The 6,189-nt window shown below is 34.6% G+C and overlaps 1 protein-coding gene across 2 annotated transcripts in view; it reads left to right on the top strand.

The window, feature by feature from the left end:
- The first annotated feature begins 5,964 nt into the window (after nt 1-5,964).
- The window catches only part of LOC148951852 (uncharacterized), a 144,932-nt gene continuing 144,707 nt past the window's right edge, over nt 5,965-6,189 (top strand). Inside the window, exon 1 of one of the 2 annotated variants that reach the window (XM_089089361.1) lies at nt 5,965-6,000. The gene's annotated coding sequence lies outside the window, so the exon portion shown is untranslated. Of the gene's footprint in view, nt 6,006-6,189 lie in introns of both variants that reach the window. The other variant, XM_089089362.1, reaches the window with a different exon arrangement.

The following is a 6,189-nucleotide window of genomic DNA, read 5'->3' as shown; positions in this document are numbered from 1 at the left end:
TGTCACGGGGCCAAGGGCATAATGACAAGGTGATGTGTGTGTGTGGGAGGGGGAGGTTGTCTTGTGGAGGTTCATAAAATGATTGGCTTGCCTAAACTTGAATCAATGGGTTGAATCATAATTTTTAACAAGAAATATCTGAAAATGTCTCGGAGGGGATGAGGCGATATCATAGGATGCCTCAGAGCAGTAATAATGTACCTCTGGGGTTTGAATTGTTTGGAGTATCACGTTCTAGCAATGATATGCTAAGTCCAGCTGCTCAAATAAAACAATAAGAGTGTTCAATTTAGAATCAAAAGCTTATTTTCGGAGGGAAAAGGTTAAAAATATCCTAGGGGGTGATGAGTGGGGGTGCCAAGTGGATGGCAGGGGAAATATGTGTAATATCGTGGTGGTGTGGGGTGTTTCGGAGTTTATTATGTTAGGTTTGGTTTCCGATGAGGCTATTTTTCAATAGAAGCTCTCAATAGGACCTAAAAAATTACTTCTAACGAGATTATGTGTAATTTGAAGAGAAAATATTATTAAAATGCGCATATTGTCACAGTGGGTTAATATTCATAGGCTTAGCTCAAAGCAACGTACTATTCGCGTTAATATCTCTCAGAAGTACCTCAGTAGGGCCTACATTTGCCTCTAATATCAACACTGTTAAGGCAATGTTCTATTGGAAGTACCTCAGTAGGGCCTAAATTTGCCTCTAATATCAACACTGTTCCACTGGAAATGATTGCTAAGAGTCCCATCTTTCTTTAATTTACGCATGTTTTTGCATATATTTTATCCTTTATAAGCCTTGATTCACGTTTTGTTTTTCATTTGTCGTGCTTTTATACTACGTTTTTCGGTGTTTTGATTAATAAAACTTTTATTTAGAAAATTGGTGTCTTTTTAGCTTTATTAATCTAGGACGAATCTTTAATAAATAATCATTTACATAATGAAAAATCTAACAGCAAAACTACGTAACATATGCTTGTCAAGGTCGCAATAGTGCGGAAAACTGGCAGGTGCATATAATAATGTAAGATTCAATATGATTGGGATGCTTTGCGCTCTCATGTGTAAAAGGCTTGGAAATCATTTAATCGATTAGAACATGTGAAATTTTTAATACACGGTAATGGCTATCATGTAGAAAGTATTCCTTGGAACAGAATATCAGAAAGGGTTTAATAGACGATTTGAATTCACAAATTTGTAACGAATCAATGTAAAGGGTTAAATACGTCACCGAGGAAGAGATTCACTTGTTTAAATGTCAGTATCGTACTGATTAAAATAAAGTTAAAGCTGCGTTTTGGAATGGAAAACTTTGTCCAGCCTATTTTTCAAAACAGGGTGCGAGTGGTTACCGCTTTGGAACATCTTGACGTCAGAGTAATTCAGCTCTGGTGTCTTAGGTTTAGACCAACTAGAAAGTAAAAAAAAGACATTGAATTTGAGGAAGTTTTTATACCTGTTTATGTGTGGATTTTTGCCTTTTACTATCATACTAAGCTGGATTTCATTATTTAGTCCATCCTAGCTCGACTGAGCCGTTATTATTGTCAGACTATAAGCACAGATTGAAGAACAAGAGCGCCCAGTTGAACCAATTAGGGGGGATCACAATTCTCCGAGATTGCTTAATCCCCCCTTAAAATTTTAAATTACTTTTTAGGTATTTTAATTTTTAAAATGCCTTTTTTGTATATTCATTGAAAAAATATAGAAAAAAAAATATTTTTTTCTCTCCTAAATTTTGGAAAATACATGTACCACCTCCCCCTAGCATATTTGTGTATTGGACCACTGAGAGTACTTTCAGGCAGGCATGCACACACGTATATGTTTTGGGGCTTGATTTTTCAGTGGGTATAACTTCAGAAAAATACAAAAATAGCCAAATTATGACGGTTTACCAAAACAACAGGTCTGAAATCCCTCTCTACCTTCATTTTACGCCCCTGCTATTCAGGGAGGGAAAGAGGCTGCTATAGCTTGTTGAACTAATTATGCAGGTATCACTAACCATAGAAAAAAAAGATGAAAAAATAAAAATAATTTTTCTAATAAAATGAAACTAATTTATGCATATATATATATATATATATATATATATATATATATATATATATATATATATATATATATATATATATATATATATATATATATATATATATATATATATATATAAAACAGTTCGTGGTAACAAACTGTAAGTAAGGAGAGACCCGGCTCAATGGTAAGTGAAACTCTAGAAAACGGAACTTTGATACTAATAGATACATCAAAAGAATCAGATTTTAATGCTGATTTCAAATATATAAGTTTCATCAAGTTTAGTTTTACCTATCAAAAGTTACACGCCTGAGAAAATTTGGCTGATTTTCGAAAAAAGGGTAAAGACCCCTTAAAAGTTAGAGAACCTTCATGAAAATTGCACCATCAGATTCAGCGTATCAGAGAACCCTACTGCAGATGTTTCAAGCTCCTATCTACAAAAATGTGAATTTTGCATTTTTTTTTTGCCAGAAGAAAGATCACAGATGCGTGTGTATTTGTTTTTTTTTGTTTTTTTCCCCAGGGGTGATCGTATCGACCCAGCGGTCCTAAAACATCGTGGGAGGGCTCATTGGAACGCAAATTAAAAGTTCTAGTACCCTTTTTAAGTGACCAAAAAAAATGGAGGGCAACTAGGCCCTTTCCCACCCTAATTTTTTCCCCGAAGTCACCCGATCAAAATTTTGAGATAGCCATTTTGTTCAGCATGGTCGAAAATATGATAACTATGTCTTTTAGGATGACTTAATCCACCAAAGTCCCCTGGGGGAGGGCTGAAAGCTATGAACTTTACCCAATGTTAACATATAGTATTGGTTATTGGGAAGTGTACACACATTTTCAGGGGGGATTTTTTCTGGTAGTGGGGGGGGGGGAGTGGGTCGGGGGTTATGTGAGAGGATCTTTCCATGAAGGAAGTTTTCATGGGGGAAGGGACATTACTATGCAGGGGGCGCCGGATTTCCCAGCATTATTTAAAAAAAGATCAGAGATTATATATATAAAAAAAACTAGTTTTTCAACTGAAAGTAAGGAGCAACATCGAAACTTAAAACGACAGAAAACATTACTATCCCCTATTCAATACCTCGCTCTTAACGCTAAAATTTTTTTTAGTACTTCCATAAGATCTATTTATTCTAATTAACGGCATTTGTGATTAAGAGGTCATTCTTATAGAATTGGAAAAAATTCGAACTTTAGCGTAAAGAGCAAGGCATTGACAAGGGGGCAAACTCTTTAATATGCGTATTGCTAATAAAAACATTCGTAAATAAAATTAAACAAGTTTCGAGAAAGCCATTTAACCAAATAAAAGTAAAATTAATATTCAAATTTTGTTTCTATTATTCATTTACGATGAGCCAAAATCAAAACCTGCATTAATTCAAAATCATTCAAAAATTAAATGAAAATAACAATTATTCCGTATATGAAAGGGACTGTCCCCTCCTCAACGCCTCGCTCTTTACGCAGCCCCTTTCATACAGGGAATAATTTCTGTTCGTTTTAAGTTTTAACGTCGTTCCTTACTTTCAGTTAAAAAAAACTTGTTTTTTTTTATTTAATGCCAGAAGAAAGATTATGGATGCGTGTTTATTTGTTTTTTTTTATTATTCCCCCAGGGGTGATTGTATTGATCCATTGGTCCTAGAATATCGTAAGAGAGCTCATTTGAACGGAAATTAAAAGTTCTAGTTAAGTGACCCAAAAAATTGGAGGGCAACTTTGCCCCCTCCCACGCTCATTTTTTTCCTAAAGTCACCCGATCAAAATTTTGAGATAGCCATATTGTTCAGTATAGTCGAAAATCTAATAAATATGTCTTTGAGGGTGACTTAATCCCCCACAGTTCCCTGGGAAAGGGCTGGAACTTATGAACTTTGCCCATTGTTTACATATAGTATTGGTTAATGCGAAGTATAAAGACGTTTCAGGAGGGATTTTTTCTGACGGGGGGGAGTGTCAGAGGAAGGGGTGGGGGAGGATCCTACCATGGAGGATGTTTCCTTGAGGGAAGGGACATTTCTATGAAGGGGGCGCCGGATTTACCTTCATTATTTAAAAAACGATCAGAATTTAAATAAAAAAAACTATTTTTTTTCAAATGAAAGTAAGGAGCAACATTAAAACTTAAAACAAACAGAAATTATTACGCACATGAGGGGGTTCGCCCCCTAGTCAATACTTCGCCCTTTTCGCTAAAGTTATTTTTAGTACTTTCAAAAGAGCTGTCCATTCTAATTAACAGGCCTTTGTGATTCAGGGGTTTGTGATTCGAACAAAATTGGAACTATAGGGTAAAGAGAAAGGTATCGACTAGGGGGAAAAATCCCTAATATACGTAATAAAACAGACGAATATAGAAGTTCGTTACGTAAGTTAATTCGTAAGTTACTACAGAACAAAATTTCGAGAAAGCCATTTATCCAAAAAAGTAGAATTAATCTGCAAATTTCGTTTTAATTATTCATGTACGGTGAGCCAAAATCAAAGCTGCATTAATTCAAAAACGTTCAGAAATTAACTAAAAAAAACAATTTTTTTTTATCTGAGAGTAAAGAATAACGTATAAACAAAAAATGAAATGTAAGTAGTCCGTATATAACCGTGCCTGGTACTGCTAAAAGGCATTGTACTTCACGCTGAAATGCAAATATACAAAAGGACATCATTTTTTAAAACAATAAAAAACTTTAGCGTAAAAGCTAGGATCCATAACAGGAGACACCCCCTTTCATATACGGAAAATTTCTGTTCGTTCTAAGTTTTAATGTCGCTCCTTACTTTCAGTTAAAAAAAACTTGTTTTTTTTAGTTAATATATTTATAATATATACGACAGGTAGAAAACGAAATGCCCAAAACAGGAGGAAAACAGAGGTAATATAACCTATTAAAAAATATCTGTATTTTCATCTATTTCTCCGATTCAAAAATGAAAAAATCTCTTTTTTGCGATTTTCTTGAAAACTTGAAAAATGTTGATGCTAAGTTTTGGCACAAGACAGTCCTGCTGCTATTTTGTTCTTGCCCTTTATATACATATATCTCTGCATTTATGGAAGATTTTTATAAACGTAATTTTGATCCTGTGTGAGTAACTGGTTAAATATTTTTTGGTTAATGGCAATGTATTGCAGTGAGGAAAAATTAGTTTTATTTTTTTCATCTGTTTTTTTCTATCGTTATTGATACCTGCATAATTAGTTCAACAAGCTATAGCAGCTTCTTTCCCTCTCCGAATAGCAGGGGCGTAAAATGAAGGTAGAGGGGGATTTCCGACCGTCGTAATTTGGCTATTTTTGTATTTTTCTGAAGTTACACCCACTGAAAAATCAAGCCCCAAAACAAATGCGTGTGTGCAGGCCTGCCTGAAAGTACTTTCAGTGGTCCAATACACAAATATGCCAGGGGGAAGGGGTAGATGTATTTTCCAAAATCTAGGAGAGAAAAAATTAGTTTCTTTTCCATATTTTTTCAATGAATATACAAAAAAGGCATTTTAAAAATTAGAATACCTAAAAAGTAATTTAAAAATTTAAGGGGGGATTAAACAATCTAGGGGAATTGTGATCCCCCCCTAATTGGTTCAACTGGGTGCTCTTGTTCTTCAAATAGTGCTTATAGTCTGACAATAATACCGGCTCAGTCGAGCTAGGATGGACTAAATAATGAAATCCAGCTTAGTATGATAGTAAAAGGCAAAAATCCGCATATAAACAGGTATAAAAATTTCCTCAAATTCTGTCTTTTTTTACTTTCTAGTTGGTCTAAACCTAAGACACCAGAGCTGAATTACTCTGACGTCAAGATGTTCCAAAGCGGTAACCACTCGCACCCTGTTTTGAAAAATAGGCTGGACAAAGTTTTTCCAATCCAAAATGCAGCTTTGACTTTATTTTAATCAGTACGACACTGACATTTAAACAAGTGACTCTCTTCCTCGGTGACGTATTTAACCCTTTACATTGATTCGTTACAAATTTGTGAATTCATGTTACCAACCAAAAATTGTGCTTATTGAAAACACAATACGCGTTTTAAACAAAAAAGAGGTTTTAAGAAGTTAAAAATGACATTATAAAAAAGATTTAGCGGTGAAGCCAGGATTTTATTTCGGAAGTCAGGATACAGC

The sequence above is a fragment of the Artemia sp. Qi Xiang Cuo genome, chromosome 5 (assembly GCF_049724085.1).
Source record: "Artemia sp. Qi Xiang Cuo chromosome 5, ASM4972408v1, whole genome shotgun sequence".
NCBI classification, from domain to species: Eukaryota; Metazoa; Arthropoda; class Branchiopoda; order Anostraca; family Artemiidae; genus Artemia; species Artemia sp. Qi Xiang Cuo.
The sequence above is the reverse complement of the archived record's forward strand: the minus strand, read 5'-3'. Positions and strand labels throughout refer to the sequence as shown.